Genomic DNA, 18,337 nt, shown 5'->3' on the forward strand with positions numbered 1-18,337 from the left:
TGCTTTAGGTGACTTTAAATGAAATGGCTGAATTGAACTGAACAGATGTTTTGCTGTTGCGCAGACATAACTTACCTGTGGAGAACAATTTGGAAGTAGATGTTACATGTTGTTCTTTAGGGTCCCCAGAGTCTGAATTACACATATTGACAAAGCCACCCTATAGTGTGGGTGATTTTTTATTGTTATATAATAATATAGAGTATAATTAGCTTGTACAAATGATAGTAATTCTTAATGCCTGTGTAGTGCTTTCTACTTCACAAACACATTCACATCCGTTAACTCATCTGATCCTCACAACTTTGTGTGGCAGGCATGGCAGGTATTCTTAGGATCCTTATTTCTCCGTTAGGGGGAAGGTATGGCTAGAAGCAGCATAATATCGTTTCTGCCGGGCTCTGTTGGCCAAAGCCGTCACAGACCAGCGCAGCTTCAAGAGGGGATGGAGGGAAGCTCAATCCCATCTCTCAGTGGGAGGATGTCAAAGAAGTTGTGTCATCTTTAGTCACTACAATGACCTTGATGCTTAACCTCTTGGAGCGTCAGTTTCATTTTTAAATTACAGATAGTGCCTACATCAGGAGGGTCATGGTAGGTACTGAGATAGTGGCAATTATTATCGTTAATGAGTGGGGAAATCATTTGATTCATGTTAAGAAGAGAACAACTGTTCATAATATATGGCTGTATGAAAAGACAGCCACTAAAAGTGAGAAGGCACAGCTTAAGTAAGAACTTTGATTGCCGTGAAGCCTTAAACACATCATCCAGCTTCTGAGTTGTTGGTTTTTTGTTCTTTCCTTAAGGCTAACACTTAGGAGGCATTTACTGTATGCCAAACACTGTTTTAAGTTCTTACGTTTATTAACTTGTTTTTCCTCACAACAACCCTATGAGGTTGATGGGATTGTTGTCATTCTATTTCACAGGTGAGTAAACTGAGGCATAGAGGAGTAGAAGAGTTGGTCAAATGAACCATAGAAGGACAGTTGGGCATGTTGGTCCAGCTGCTGTGTTCCTCACTCTCGTACTCTGCTACCTGTCAGGTCTGTTGCCTGCACATCGAGTCACTCCTCCGGTTGTGGGGCGGGGGCACTTACCTTGAAAACCAATAGTTACATCACGATTTGTCCCAGATTTAAAAATAGAGTAAATTTGGACTCCCCGAAGAGATGCTGAGAAAATTTTAGAAATGAAGAAATTTGAAAAAGCAGGAGATCAGCTCTCTGCTCCAAGTCCTCGTGGACCTCTGCCAGGAGCCCCTCGCTGCTGCCTAAGAGATCATTGCTTCTTTCTGGAAGACTAGGGACTAACTAACAGTGGCACAGAATACTGAACAGTCGTCTGTGAAACTTGAGGCTTCGGGGCCTTCGTCTACTTTTAAGTATACCTTTGTCGGCTTCCAGAATGATAGACGTCCTGGAAAGGCTTCCTAATATTTTCTCCCCGTGGTGTGAGGGGTACTGAGATGGGGAGGCAATTGAATTATTCATCAACTCTGTTTATGGACCTTTGGTCTCCAGCCTTCAAAGCACAGGCCACGACTTAGAGAGACCACCATGGCCAGAGAATCTGCATCCGGAAGGGCACCAGTTGAGGGGCATTTCTAGTTTGCTGTCTGCATTTTCCAAAGAGATACTTGAATTGATTAATCAAATAAAATAGAATACATCATTTGTAGGTACTCATGGAGGCCCCACACCCAGGAAGGACTGAACCCAGCTAACCGGAAAAGAAATTGGCAACATTCTAAATCATCGCTCTGCTGACGGTTCTTTGACTTGTGCTGAGTATTAGTTAAATTTAGCAGACCTAACATCTTGGTTGCGTGTGTCAGCAGGTGAATGTGTTAGTGGAGCCTGGTTACTTGGGTGAGGGGCTAGATTTGCCGAATGGAAACACGGTTCATTTACTTGTTGCCACTGAAGAACCCAGCACTTAGAGCAAGAGGATGTGAAAAAAACACAGTCCATAGAACCGCCCGCCCAGGTATGCCAAATGTTTTCACTGCCATAGACAGCAGCAGGATGCCTTACTTGTGCCATCTATGTGGTCACTACGATTTGGTAAGTGTGTGCACAGTCACCTCTATTCTGGTCTCCTCACCTTCAAACTCACATTTTATGAAAGGAGGCAGATGGCGTTAAAGCAGTAAGGTACTTGGATAAGAAATCTACATGAAAAGAATAGTAAGTTATCTCCCAAAGAAAAACAGCTAGCTGAACTAGTGAGCAAAGAGGCAATAAGAGAGTAGATTTGGAAAAGAGGTGATTGGGAGAGAGGGATGCCATGAAAGGTAGAAGTGGGTGTAGGTGCCGCTCTGCCACTCTCTCCCTGGGTGACCTTGGACAAGTTTGTGTGAGGAGCTGGTTGTCAAGGTCCTTGACAAGCTGGACTTGACAATCTCTAGGGGACTTCTCACGTCTCATAATGCCGTCGTTTTGAGTCCCAGCCACGCTCGCCCTGAGAGATGCCCATTCAGCCACTCCTTGAATACTTTCCAGATGTGGCAGGAGTCGCTGGTGCTCCCCAGTACCTGTGGTCTCCTTTGCATCCAGGCATACAGCTGGACTTAATTTCTCCGTCTCTCCTCATGCGGCCACGGTTCTAAGTTCTGACCCATGGAATCTGCAGGGAAGTGATGCGCAGCGTCCAGCCCTGGCCCATGCAGACCTCCGCTTCACTCCGTGCTGTCTCTGTCCATCACTTGGCTGAATGGAAAGCACTCCAGGGGCTTAGAGGAGGGCAGAGCCATCGATGGAAGGAGCCTGGGTCCCCGCATGACTGAAGGGAGCAGAGTCCCCCCGTCCCACCAACTCCCATTGTGTTGTGACACGAGCAAGAAATGATATTTTGTGGTGTGAGCCCACTGAAAATTTGGGGCTGCGTATTATAGCAGTCAGTCTACCCTGAATAATGTAAGGAGATGAGAAACTCACTACTTTTCAAGGCAGCTCTAATTACTGGTCAATTCCTTTCTTATAACTATATTATTATTTGCTATTAAATATGATTTATTTAATATATTATTAGTTATATTACCATTATAGTAGATACTTAAATGGTATTTATGCACTGTTCTAAGAACTTAACATATGTTAACTCATTTAATCCTCAGAATAGCTCTATAAGCTGTCTGTTATTATCCCCATTTTACAAAGAAGGAAACTAAAACACAGAGAGGTTAAGTTACTTTCCCAGGGCCACACAGCTAGTATGGACAGAAAGTCGGTCTTACTAGAGTCTTATGAAATTAGGAAGGTCAGACATTGTTATTTCTATCAACTTATGAATGAGGAATGTATCAATTAGGACTCTTCTTTCTGAGAATTATAAGAAATCTGACTCAAATTGATTTAAGCCAAAGTGGTAATGAAGGGTTCACGTAACTAGAAAGCCTAGAAGTTGCTCTCTCTGGCTTCAAGCACTGTTCAAGCCAGGACCTCAAAAGATATCACCAGGACCAGTCTCTCACGCTCTTGGCTCACTTCTTCTTCAGATGGGCTTCTTTACAAAACTTCTTATGGGGTCAACATGGCTGCCGGCAGCTCCAGACTTGTATCCTCTAAGTTCTTCCAAGCTAAGAGAAATAGGAGAGCTTCTTATTTCCCTGGAATGAAAACAGAAGTCCTGCCTCTCATTGGATTGGGTCTTGCACCCGGTCTTGAAGCAATCACTGTCGCCAAGGAACTCCAATACCCCAACTAGCCAGCTGATTCACGTGTCCAAGCTCGGAGCTAGGGGTCTGAGTCAATTCTGCCAGAAGTGCATGACTGAGAATGTAGAAGGGGTTGGTTACAAGAGGAAAATGTGCTGATGTTACCAAAAGAAGGCATAGACATTGGGCAGCCAAAATATAGTTAACGGCCTTTATAGGGAGCCCAAGGCCCAGAAAAGTTAAGGGAATTGCCTGAAGTCACACAGCTGATGAACTCGATGAAATAACCTACATGAAAGGAATCTGTGTTATTTACTTTTGCATCTCCACTACCTGGTACAGTGACACTGGCAAAGCCACTTTTTGAAGAAAGGAATGAATATGATTAAGACTTGAACCCATGTCTTCTGACTCTGCATCTTAATGCTCTTTCCACTGGGTACCTCTGGAGCTTGCATAGCACACGGTACACCGTTGTGAAGATTAACAAGTGACTGTTGTTTGCTGTAGAAAGTGCCTTTGAGTTTCTCCAGGGAAATGTTGCTTTGGGTCTTGGGACAGCTGCCTTCGCCTCGGCTTTCTCGCCCCTGGAGGTACTTCTCACCACTGCTTGGGTCACTATCTGCACGACTCGGGAATGCAGTAAAATGTTGGCATTGCTGATTCATCCTGTCTACCATGATAGGAAGCTGACAGAGCCTTCTGTGAAGAGTCACTCCACGGCTGGTAGTATTGGAGCTGAAAATGCGATGCAGTGTGAACTACCGTGTTTGGGAAGCTCAGTCAAACTCTTGACGATGGGCAGAGATTTGCATTTACAGCTTTCAAGTACAAAGCAGCATTAACGGGCTCATGTTGAGCTAACATTACGCCTGGGGTGTAATTTCCAAGTGAGATTTTGCCACACAATTATTTTCTCAGAAGCTGTTAAGCAGAAATTAAGGAAGAGGCAGAGCTCAAATGCAGTTTTGAATTTTGCTAGGACCTTGATCACGCCTTTCTTGTATGTCCCTGTCTCTGTCCTCAGAGGTGGGTAATTCTTCTGCTGAATTTCTGTTCCTTCTAAAGGCCGCAGAGAGAGAGGCTCTCTCAGATCCAGTCTACAGCCAGGTCGTGTCTATTTTACTCTGCACATCTGTTATATCCATCCCCTGTTCTGTTCCAATTCACACTGCCCTCAGCAGATCTTGCCATGGCTTATTGTGGCTTAATCTAATAAAATCTTACTTCCCACTCATGTCTTAAGTCAGTGTAAGTGGCAGGAGGGCTCTGCTCCGTATCATCATTCGGGGACCCAGGCTCCTTGCATTGTGTGACTTCACCATCGTCTAGGACCTGTTCTCCTCTGCATGTAGCTAGAAGATGGGGAGGAGAGAGCGTGAGAATCTTTTGGGAGGTTTTCAGAGGCCAGACTTGGAAGTAATGTGCATCATTCCCACGCTCATTTCATTAGAACCCAAGTACACGGCTTCTCGTAAAGGAGGCTGAGAAGTGTGGTCCAGCTGTGTCCCCAGGAGAAGAGGAGACTTCTTCGCCATGCTTAGAAGATTGCAGTAATCTCCAAACTAACTGATCTCTTGGTATACAGTCTGGCCACACCGTCACAGAGGCATCTGAAAAACATTTGTCATCCTGTTGTTCCCCAGCTATTTTAGTAATTGCCCTATGCTTCTAAAAGAAAACCCAAATTATGTAAGATGGCATACAGAAGCCTTCTCCATCTTGCCCTGCTTCTCCAACCTAGTTCCTCGTAGGGTCCCCCCTCACCCCTCGCGCTCCAGCTCCTCTCACTTTCTTGTGGCTCCAGAACACACACGACTGTGCTTTCACTTCCTGTGTTCGCACTTGCTGCTTCTTGTCCTTGAGTTGGGCTAATTATTAGTTCATTTTAATAGGCCTCATGTGTTGTTGTTCGCATGTGTTGGCAGATAAATATGTTAATGGGGCTTGGATTTGGGGTAAAGTGCTAGATTGGCTGAATGGAAACAAGTTTCCTTTACTCATTGCCACTGAAGAACTCACCACGTAAAGCAAGAAGATGTAAAAAATGAATACAGTGTCTCTTTCCCATCTGCTGGTTGAAATGCCATCTCTATCTGTCGAGAGACCCAGGGAAGTTCCTCTGGGAAGCCTTTTACAATGTTCCTGGTCCGGATAGGAGTAACCATCATGGCTTTGTTCTTCCCTTGGTCCTTTATGCTCTGAAAAGAGCATAATACTGTTTAGGAGCATGACCGCGTGATCTGAAGAGTAAAGGAGTCGGTCTCTGGGATTCAGTTTGAATCTCAGCTTCACTACCTGAAGCTTCACTGCTCTGTGAGCTTGGGTAAGTTACTGGACCTTTCCAGTGTCTGTTTGCTCATATCAATAGAGACAGCTATAATGTTTACTGTTAGCACCATTGTACTTGGCACACAAACACTCAATAAATGTTGGGTCTTAATATTGTTTTTGTTGTTTCATGTCTGTCTCACGTTGTAGATTCGAAGTGACTTGGAGACAGATGCTATATCTTCCTGCTTGTCTTTGATATATTCCAGCACTGAATCATATGTTTAGAAAATATTGTTGCATAAATGAATGAATGAATGAATGACTAATGCCATTGTTCCACAAAAAATTACCTTTTTATTTTTTAGGGAGGAAAATCTCTCCATAGAATTCTCGGTGAAATAGCGAGTGTCTTCTTTATCCTGTTTCTGTTCCAAACTCCTTCTCCCCGTTTCCTCCTTCTTTTATCTGTTATTTTCTCCAGACCTGTTCCTTTAAAAGAGTCTTTTCTCTATGTCCCTCTGTCTTCGTGCCTCTATGTTTTTGCGCTCACTCTGCTGATTCCTGGAATTCCATTGTCTCTCTGATGGCAAATCCTGCTCATCCTCAAATCCATTCTCTTCCTCCTGAGCTTTTCTTGATTTCTGTTCCCCCCCAGCCAAAAAGATCTTTTGTTATTTTAATTTTATGGGCTCCACAATGCTTTGAGCGCTTTCTGTATGCTAGACAGCAAGGTAAGCATTTCTTGATCTCTCTCTTTCCTGTGGCCTGTGAAGCTTTCCTCTTTATATTATAGCTATTTATGCCCTTGTCTGTCTCTCCTGACAGAATGCAGGCTCCTTGAGGACAGTATTCAAGTGTGACTCATAATTTTGTTCTCCCTGGTGTCTTACACTTAGTGTATTCAATAGCTAAATGAAAGACAAAGGCACGGAAACAACCACACCATTCTTTCCTATTTACCGAGAATGGAGTTCACTATATCAGAGGAGTGACTGAGAACAACAAAACAGAAAAGGGTCTGGGGACTTGTGTGGATTTCGGGTTGAATGGCATTCTAGGCTGTGTTTGGACAATTGTATTGTCCCAACAATTATACAATTATATGTGTGTATATATACAATTATATTATATTAGTTCAGTATAATCTTCTGATTCCTTTCAACCCCTGTCAGACCCTTAGGGCTCTGTTTGTCCCAACACCATGGCTGGAGTGATGCTGTGGAAAGCGGAGATGGATGAATGGAGCTGGACTTATTCAGTTGAAGAATGAAGGGCTGTGGGAAGAAGATGCTCAGACCCACAGATGGACTTTCAGCACAGGGAGGGTAGTCAGCCATCGGCAGAGTGGATTTGGGTTAGAAGTAAGAGATTCTCTTTCCTATGACCACATTTTGACTTATTGAGGAATCTTACTATATAGATTTTGAAAAGTAGTGCAAATATTAATCTTCCCGGAACCGTTGGAGCATCCTCATACGCAGAGGCTGGAGTGCTCTAAATAAGTGTTAAGAATCGAGGACAAGATATTTTTATTACTCAATATTTTTTATGAGAATGGGAAGTAATGTTTGTTGAGCCAGCCACGAGGGCTATTGCTTTTACAGATTTTCTCTTTTACTGTTCACAATAACTGTGTTCACAGTAACATCATTATCTCTATTTTATAGGTTCAGAGAGGTCATATGAAATGTCAGATATCATCTAGGCAAACAGTGCTGGAGTCAGGATTTGAACTCAAGTCCTACCAGAATGCAAAGCCATTGCTCTTCCAATGTATGCGCCTCCCTTGATGAGATTACTCTCTTTCAGTCAGAGAAGTGAGTTAAAATAAAAGCCTATTCTTCAAATGCCCCAATTTGATGAAGTTGGTGAAGCATTTAATACAGATAGAGATTTTGATAGAGATATGTACATATGACTAATCTCCACCTTCTGCTCCAGCAGCAAATTCCTTATCACGCTGTCTTCCTTTTGTTCCTTTGTTGTAACAACCGGAAACAGACTCTGGGGTTGGTTTTGGGTTACTAGCTACACCTCTTGAGCTGAGATACTTCACCTCTTTGTAACTCAATTTTCTCGTTGGCAAATAGAGATAGTGATATTTACTTCATAGGGTCGTTATAGGGGTTAAGAAAGATAAAGTGTTGAAAATGGTGCTGGCACATAGCAAATGCATAATAAATGTTAGCAACTGATTTTTTAAAAAGTTCATTGTGGTAAAACACAAATAACACAAAATTTACCATTTTAACCGATTTTAACTGTGCAGTTCAATTGGCGTTAAGTTCATTCACACTGTCGCGCTACCATCACCACCATCCATCCACGGAACTCTTTTCATTTTGCAAAACAAACTCTATACCCGTTAAACAACAGCTCCGCATTCCCCCACCCCAGCCCGTGGCAACCACCATTCCACTTTCCGTTTCTGTGAGTTTAACTACTCTAAGTACCTCATTTGTCATTTGCTATTGATTTTAAGAGTTGAAAGATCTAAGAGCAATCTTAGCTCCTTCACTTCTTAGCTGTGTGTCCTTGGAAAGGAAGCTCCCCTTTGGGTGCCTGAGGTCCTTCATCTGTGAAATGGGAGTCACAATATCCCTTCTCAGTCGGTATTGAAAATTAAAGATAATGTGAGGCCTGGAGATACTTTGTATGCTCCAAAGCGTTATTTTTTTATATCAGGTTAAAAGGTGCTCTAATGTTCATTCCTTCATTCCTCTGACCATCGAAACATCTGTTGATTTAATAAACTTTACTGGGTTCCAGTTGTGTGCCAATCTCTGTGCTGAGTCTCCGGGGAGCTACAAAGATGAAGTAGGCAGTCTCTGCTCTCAAGGACCTCATAAATGAGTTAGGAGCCAAAAGGTGCAGTGGGTGCTACGTGCACAGAGCCAAGTTCTGAATCCACTGGTGGTTCAAAGGGGAGATGAGCTTCTCACAAGGAGGCCCCTCAGCTGTGAGGTGCGGTGCTGGCGGGAGCAGTGCAGTGGGCTCTGCAACACTCCCGTTCCCCAGCTTCACTGTTAGCTGGCCCCAGGGACTGTGGACAGTGCTGTTCCCTCTCTGGTCCTCAGCTCGTGCTCAGGGAAGGGTTTTCCAGCTGAGTTCTATGGGATGCTGGAATTCTGTGGTCCAGGATCCTTTCTTCCATCACTCTGCTTTCATCTGTTTTCATTATTGGGGTTCTGAGTGAAAAAGGGAAAAATGTTTCATTGCTTTAAAAAGTTTACAATTAGGAGTGTAACCCTGTGCAAAGTTCCTAATCTTTCTATACCTCAGTTTCCCCTTCTGTAAAATGGAGGTTATAATAGTGCTTAGGTTAAGGGAGTCCTTGGGAGGACTAAATGTGCTTATAATCATAGTAAGCATTCAGTAACTCTTCACTAATGTTATTGCTGTCATTATGATTTGGAAAACACTGGACAAGAGCATCTCTCAGTCCCTTCCCGTGATGACCTGGGTCCTGCGCTGTTGTCCCTGTGTCCCGTATTTCTGTTTGCTTCCCAGGATCAGTCTCCTTGGTTTCCTTCTCCTGTTTCATATATACTCAGCCCTTGGACTCCTGCCTCCTCTTACTCCTTTAGTGGGCTACTGTTTATACCCTGGGATGGGGACTGTGGGAGCCCAGTGGGCTTGAGTGTCATGTGTGCGCGCTTCTCTCAGCTTGTGGGGGAAGTCTGTTTTCCTTTCCTGCCCATCCCAGTCTCATCAGCCGGAACACGGTCCTCAGGCTCAGAACAGTCAACTTGCTCAGTAAGTGAACTAATTCATTGGCTATGCTTCTCTTTTGTTCCCTGATCTTGCTGATTTGCTATTTATAGCATTTCCAGAGATGTTTGCTGGCAGTGCCCCTTTTAATTCAGCTTCAAAGATGTGGCACTGAGGGTGAAAACAGCTATAACAAAGCACCAGAGACCTCTGTCCCCTGACCACTTTTGGGGCAAGAAGTGCTATACTTTATTTATTTTTTAACATGATATTTTCCAAACAAAGACAGAATGAATGGGAATCAGGGTCTTTAGGGTCGGAGTGACCTGTTTAAAAAGGAAAGAAAAGAAAAAGAGAGTCAGAAAGAGAGATGACTGTGGACAACATGTCCAGCACTGATTGCGAGCAGGGAAATAAGACAGAGTGAAGCCTCTCTGTCATCACAAATCAGTACAGGCATGACAGGCTGGACTGGGTGCCCAGATGGGCAGGTGATTTGGTGCACGACATGGGAGCAGATATTGTCAGGTGTCAGGAACCACTCAGCAGATGCTTGAAGCCTGGAGTGGATGTGGTGCATGCAGAGGCTTCTCTCCGGAGCTCCTTGACCCAGCGTAAGAACAATGGGATTGTCTTTCTTTTATCTGGCATATATTAGGATGGAAAGATCTCTGAAGTTAGAGTCCTTTGCACTGGGTTCACATTCTAGGTCCAGTGGTTCTCAGATTGTAGGGTCCTGAAAATCATCTGGAACGCTTATAAAAATGCCCCACTCCCAGGTATTCCAATTCACTAATATCTGGCCTTGGTCTGAGAAACCAAAGGCTGAGACAAAAGCTTATATCCTATCTCTTAATTGGTAACTAGAATGCCAGAGAAGTACCAGGAAGGGAGTGAGGAAGGGAAGGATGGAGTACCAGGACAAGGATGTGTTATTGGGCTGGTTACCGTTCTATGTCAAGTGAAACCAATTGCTCACAAGACTGTCTCCCAGTAGTCTATGGAGCCACTGTGTCTCAGGGTGGTGAGACCGGGGGAGGAGGGGAAGAAGTGATGCACTATCTTCCATTCCCATGGCTTAAAGCCTTGCCCTTGGAGAATGAAGTCTTCTGCACTTCCAGATTGAAAATGCCTTGGTGCCAATGGATCTCGTGACGCCTCATACCTCAGCCAGGGCAGTAAGGATGAGAGATAAAAGCACAGGCCATTGGCATAACCACGGCGTTGTCAGGTTACACTCATGGGGAATCAGTGGGGACCTGGAAGAGCTAGCTGATACAGGGATGGCTGGAGTGGAGCAGGTAACCAAGGGCTCCAGAGAGAGACAAAACCAAATGCATCGCTACTGGTGCATTTGAGGTGTCTGGTTCAAACCCTAAATGATACTGATCAGGGTGGTCTGGGGATCCCACTTTGAGAAACCTTGCCTTAGCCTGAATGACCTGGAGCAAACACTGAACTGCATGTCAATTTCTTCATTTGTGAAATGGAGAGAAAGACATTTAGCCTACTTTCCTGAAGATAAAACAAAATAAACCATTGTAGAAAAACTACTTAAATGACAGTGGTCCGTAGAAATCTGCATGGCTGTTTTGCACGGGAACCCCTGTGGTATGCCTGGGAATAAAAGCGTCTCTTTCCTCGTTCAGGAACACTCAGGAGCTGAATGTGCTTCTGATCGGTACGCTTGGACATTGTGATTAAGCAAATATGATAAAGCTGAATTTTGTAGAAAGCAAGCAGGCAATTCATTCAATATTTAACAAATTTGAATGATTAATTTTGTGCTAAAATGCTAGGGGGTGCAAAGGCAAATAAAATAGTGCTTCACAGACATGTACAAAAACAATGAGCACTTTGGGAATTGTACTTCTGTTTACCCTTCTAATTATAAGGCCAATTAAACTCTGATTAGTGGTCTGAGTGTATAAATACTTTTGCTGTGCTTGGTTCCCTTGTGAAACATTCAAGACCCATGACATTCAGGTACACGGCAGACTTCCATCTACTGAAGGCTCCTCTACCTTCAGCTTTCGTCACATACGTGTATGTAGGGAAAAACCAAAGAAGTGCGTTTGTGCCTTTTCTAGTCTTTGATGGTGACAGATACACGACTACCACCTTCAATTTTTAACATGTTAATGATATAAATAAATAAATTCCAAGTTGTTAAGATACCATAGGTTGATTGTTTGTTTATTTTTGGACTGTGACATTTCCACTAGAAAGGCTGTTCTATCTTTGGGAATTGAATCTTCCAGTAGTCACCGTTGATGCATCAAAACCCAGCTCTATGATTTAGAATTGTGGGATCTTAGCATTAGACAGGCCTTTAGGGTTAATTGGTTTTACTCCTATTCACCGTAGAAACGTGCTATTTCTGATGAATATTCTCTTTCCACTTGAATGTTTACAGTGTTGAGAAATTCAGTACCCAAAGACTCAATCCCTTCTATTTGGGGACAATTGTCATTAATAGAGAGTTTCCTGTAAGTTATACACACTAGTCCAAAGTGGCGCTTCTGGACCGATGTCACACGAGTCCATTCTCTAGCAAACTTTTTCTGTAAAAGGCCATATAATAAACGTTTTAGGCTTTTCAGATCAGCCACGTATGGTCTCTGTTGCATATTCTTTGTTTTTTTGTTTACAAACTCTAAAATTAAAAAAAAATTCTTATCTCATAGGTCATAAAAATAAACCTCTTCTAAGTGGATTTGGCCTGTGAGCCCTTGATGTGTGTGTCTAATACAAACGCACACATATGTATGCATATGTCCATGTATATTTACATATACAGATGTGTGTAAGCATATGTTCTGGCATATATATTTTATACACATATAAAATATAGTTATATTCTTATAAATATACACACACTTTTGTATGTGTGTAGCAGGATGTTTCTGGGTACTTTGGAGCCAAATTAAAGTAGATTAATCTTTATTATCACCACTAACTATGTTGGGGAGGCAAGACAATTTACTTAATCTCTTTGAGCCTCTCCTACAGTCTATAAAATTGAGATGTATATGCTATGGCAGATTGCATTAATGGCCACAATTCTTCACCCTTTTCTCCTCTGCTCACACCTTTTGCCATGTAGCTTTGTAGTGCTCTCTCACTCTGACCTATGTGACACACGTGGACTTTAGCAAATGTGATACGAGCAGAGGCTTAAGTGCTGCTCGTGGGTTTCCACTCGTGCCCTAGCTCTTCTGCCATGGCCATGAAACCATGCTTGGGCTAGCCTGTTGGAGGATGAGAGAGACACTGAGATGAGGAAGGTCAGCTACATTTCCTCAGATGAAGCCAACCTACATTATCCAGTAGCCAGTTAACTCCCAAACGTGTGAGGAAGTCAGGCGAAACCGGAAGAACAGCCTAGATGACTCTTGGTAAAATGATTTACGGAGCTTTAGGGCAGTTTGTTATTTGGCATTCTTGCAGAACTAGAGAACTGGTACAAATGCCCACCCACAGAATTGTTTTGAGAATTAAATCACAACTCTTTTCTCTAGATTTTCTGCAATGTATTCATCTTTGAAAAGAAAACAAAAAGTTATGAAACATGTTTCTACCATTTGTCTAATTCTTGGAGTTTATAAGGTATTTTAATTTCTGTTTATTCCTTTAATTCTTATAACACTGCTGTCTCCAAGCTTCTTGGTTGCAGATAACAGAATCCACTCCAATTGATTTAAGCAGAAATACATTGATTAAAGAGTATTACGTACCTCACCATATCTCAAAAGGAGGCAGAGAACCAGGCTTGTCTGTTACACTGTCAAAACATCAGAGCCAGGAAAAACTTCTGGTCACTCTGTGGCCCCATTCTGGTGGCAAGTCTATTGCCCCTGGTGCCTGCCATTTGACCTCTATGACATTCAAGCCTGAAGCCAGAAACGCTATCCTGGTTGCTCCAGAAGAACCAGAGGTCTATGCTACTTAGATTGCCAGATGATTTGCTCTCCCTGTGTGGCCACTGCCTCATGTTGCTCTTTGTCTGTATAGACATCTTGTGTGACCGTGTATAAATGGAGGAACTTATGTCTCATGACTGTACTCTTGCTGAAAGAGAGTCCAGGAAATGTAGGTTAGCTTATAGAACAGAAAGCAAACTAGAAGGGGTTAAATGGTGCTGAGTGAGGTAAACCACAGCTTCTGCCACACAAACTCTGGAGTCAATGACTCTATCCACACTTCAGAGATGAGCAACTGGAGGTTATGGGAAACTCAGTGACATGCCCAAAGACATGTAGGTTTTAAAGGGAAACACCACCAAAACTTGGCCTTCAAATAGCAAGAGCTCTGTCCTTTCTCTAGCACAACAGCTTCCGCCATCTCTTGGAGGGCGGCCCAAGGCTAGGTGCAGTCAACACTGCTGGCTGGGAAAGTGAGGGGCGCAGTGACTTGGTCTGAGCTTCTAGAAAATTGCTGAAGATCCTGTATGAAGTCACTTTGCCAGAAGTATTGGCAGAGGAAAATCATATGTGAGAGACTCAAATTCTTCAAAAAAAGCTGTGGCAGGCTTCAGGAACCAGCGGGAAACAAGACCTTATAGCTAGGCCAGTTGTCCAATTAGAAAAGCATTCTACACTCCTGAATTGTCAGTAGGGCTTCAGGCTAGAAGGATTCAATCTGGGTGACTGCCACATGGCGTGGCAGCAGAATGCTTGCCCAGCATGTATTTGCTGCAGGCCCTAGAGATGTGTCAGGAAAATACTGCCTGGGGTCCCGTTTATGTATGTTTCCTCAGCACACAGCTGAAAACCACAGACTCCTGCAGATGGTGAGACTGTAGACCCATGGTCCTTTATCCATCTTTCTCTTCTCCTGTTCTCTCTCATCTTTCAGACCAGTAGGGTGGGTTAGCTTTGAGATTGATAATTTGGACCAGGATTGGAATATGCCGATTAGGTAGAAATTCTCGTCAAACCAGCAGTGGTTTCTGCTACATTCGAAGCAGAGAATAGAAAAGACAACGGCCTTTTTTCTTAAAGTATGAGATAAGAGCATTTATCCAGGTGAGAGGCAACAAGGAGCCTTTCCTGTTCCTTAGTGTAACAGGCTGATTTGGGTGCAGTCTGCTCTTGCTCAGAGTGACCAGTCTCTTTGACTGTTCCCGTAGACAGACTCAGCCAGATCATTCTCTTCTATGTGTCCCCATGTCTGAGCTTTTAAGAACTCAACCATTGTATCCTTCAGAGAGAGAAAACGCATTCTGAATTAGAGTAGTACAAGGCTTTTCATTTATTCTTTGAGATCCATTATGCATAATAACAAAGAACAACTTTGACTTATTTCTAAATGTCAGCTAACAAAACATCTGCTAGCCAGGGAAAACATGGCCTTGCTCAGAACATGAGCTCACCTTAGCACCTGCTGTGACAACTAGGGATTTCTTAGAATTCATGCTCCAGCCAATTGGAATGAGCATCAAATTGGATTAAAGGACAGAGCATTGTTTTTGGCTGATGTTACTGTATTTTGAGCAGTTTATATCAAGAAGCTTTTCCGTGTATTTGGAGGGTGGACTCAGAGACCAGGAAACGCATGTTTTCCATTTTGTTTGTTGTCATTATCCTTCAAAACAAGAGACTTGAATAGGAGACAGAATGTTCTAGTTGAAAAGGTTTGATCCAGAATTCAGGGGCCTACGGTTTTAGTCCCAATTATTGGGAATGTTTCTCCATATAACATCTAATCTAATCAATTCTGAGATTAGTTTATATAGAAAAAGAACATATTACATTTAAAAAAGTATTTCTAGTAAAACTAATGCTGGTGAATGTGGTTTATTTCTGTAGGCAAGTGGGTTTCTTCATACCAAATTAAAGAATAAGAAAGATTTCCCTCTATAGTCCCAGGCAGTAATGGGCCAGGGTGGGTCTTCCCTACTCCCATAAGAGCACAGACTAGCCGTATAAAATGTATGGAGTACTTCTTAACGCCTGAACAAACAGAAAGCCAGTAGCTTTGCTGCTAGAGGAGACTGGGTTGATTTGGAGCAGTGTGCACATCGGGGGCATTGTTAAAAACAACAGCAATCTTGGTGGCAAAAAATTGGAAAGCCAACTTGCAATACTAGGAGGGGCAAGCCACAGGTCAGCAGATTAATCAGATATTTAACAGGAAGATCCAGAGAATGAGATAGGTTTACTGGACCTTGATAAGCTGGCATTTATCCTTTTTGGTCTGGGAATCTACACATATGTGCAAGGCTGCAAGCATACTCAGGAGACACCAGGGAGAGCCCTCCCCAGCTCACTGTTCATCCATGGCTGAATATGAGGCCTATTGAACTCATAGAGGAGATGCAAGAAGGCCCATCAGAAGGTAAGCTGGACAGATTTATAAACTGCTTGAACTTTGAATATGTTCTCCAACCCACATACAGGTCCATCAGCAAAGGGCATAAATCTTACTAAATCAAGCTGTTTAAGTACTACTTCTGACCAGTCATTGGCTGACCACTAAGCTAGGAGGCCAGGATTAAAAATAAAATTGGAAATAAAAGAAAAAACTGAGTAGAAATGTTAGAAGCTGCATGATTTGGAGGAGAAAAATTCTGTAGAATAAGTCTAGCAAAGTCACTAAACAAATAAAAACCAACAAAAATAACCTCTGAGGGGAATCAGAATCAAGAATTCCTGCACTATATTATCTGTAATGTCAATTTTTCAACTAAAAAAGATTAGATGCAAAGAAACATATGCAGGAAAAAATAGTAATCAGTAGAAACTGTCACCGAGGAGCTCGGATTTGGACTTTGCATAAAATGACTTCAAAGCAGCTATTATAAAAATTAGGGCTAAAGTAAACCATGTTTAAAAAAATAAGGAAAATATGCTGACAATGACTCATTAAGTAGAAAATATCAATAAAGAGACAGAAATTATAAAAAAGAGCCAAGTGGAAATTCTGGAGTGGGAAAGTTCAATAATTGAAATAGAAAATTCACTAGAGGGGCTCAAGAGCAGATTCAAGATATCAGAAGAAAGAATTAGTGAATTTTAAGATAAATTAACAGCATTTATCCAATTTGAAGAACAGAAAGAAAAAAGAATGAAGAAAAATGAACAGTGCCTCAGAGACCTGTAGATCACCATTAAGCATACCAACATACATTTAATGAGAGTCCCAGAAGGAGATGAGAGAGAGAGAAAGAGGAAGAAAAAATATTTGAGGAAATAATAGCCAAGAACTTCTCAAATTTAATTTTAAAAATTGATCTGGACGTCCAAGAACATCAATGAACCACAAGTAGGTTAAACACAAAGAAATCTGTGACGAGACACATCGTAGTCAAATGGTTGAAAACCAAGCACAAAGAGACAAGCTTAAGAAGAGCGAGAGTAAAATAACTCATTGCATACAGAAAAACCACAATAAGATTAATAGCTGACGTCTCATCAGAAACAATAGAGGCCAGAAGGCAGTAGAATGGCATATTCAAAGTGCTGAAAGAAAAAACCTATCAATGAAGAATTCTATATCCAGCAAAACTATTCTTCACAAAGAAATGTGAAATAAAGATATTCTCATTTAAACAGAGAGTGAGAGAATTTGTTGCCAGCAGACTTGCCTTGCAAGAAATAGTAAAGAAAGTCCTTTGAGATGGAAGGAAACAGTGCCAGATGATAACTTGAATTCACATGAAAAAATAAAGAGCACCTGAAATTAATTATATAGGTAAATACAGAATACAGTAAATATATATTTTTCTTCTTTTATCTAACTTAAAAGACAATTGCATCAAACAATAATTGTAAAACCGTATGTTGGGCCTTACAACATATACTAATGTAATATATATGACTATAATAAAACAAAGGAGGAGAAAGGAAATGGAGAGGTATAAGAACAAAGTTTCTATATTTTATTGGAATTAAATTAGTATTAATCTGAAGTATATTCTGATAGGTTAAGATGCATCCTGAAATCCATGGAAAAATCAGTAAGAAAATAACTCAAAAGATAGAATTAAAAAAATCCAACAAGGAACTAAAATGGTACACTAGATAATATCCATTTTACACAAAAAAAGGAAGTATAGGAAGAGTACAAAAGTCATGAGACAATAGAAAATGAGTTTCAAAATTCAAATGTAAATCCAACCATATCATTAACTACATTAAGCATAAATATCACATTATGGTTTTGTGCTGGTCTCAGCCTATCAATAACAAATGTTGTGGCTGAACCAGCCCTTGTGGTTTTTATTGTGATTGCAAGACACCGTTCAGCAACAACCATCAAGAAGCTTTGAAAAAATAAAGGTGTATTACTTACCAGATCTGGAAATTACACAGCACACCTGAGCCCACACAGCAGGGCTGTGGGTAGAGAGAGAGAGAGAAAGCACGTGGGCCTAGGGTTCTGCTTTTATTCGGGTTGAGGGTGGGGACCTAGCATTTCATGGGTTCACTCTTTACTGGTGAATTTAAAACATAAGAGTGAGAATTTAAAGCATGGAAGAGCAAGAAAAGTAGCCCAAATGGTCAATTATTGAAATCAACCAAGATCTCCAAAACAAAGGAGCCTCAGTGAGGGGAAGTGCCTGATCCTTTATCTAGTCTTGTAGGTGGCAATGTGTTTATTTGAAACAGCTAACTTTGATGCCTTGGCAATCAAAGCTTAAGTCAGGCACTTGCGTTGCAAAAAAGAAAAAAAAGCAACTGTCATTGC

Source organism: Equus quagga, chromosome 5, assembly GCF_021613505.1.
Source record: "Equus quagga isolate Etosha38 chromosome 5, UCLA_HA_Equagga_1.0, whole genome shotgun sequence".
In the NCBI taxonomy this organism is placed as follows: domain Eukaryota; kingdom Metazoa; phylum Chordata; class Mammalia; order Perissodactyla; family Equidae; genus Equus; species Equus quagga.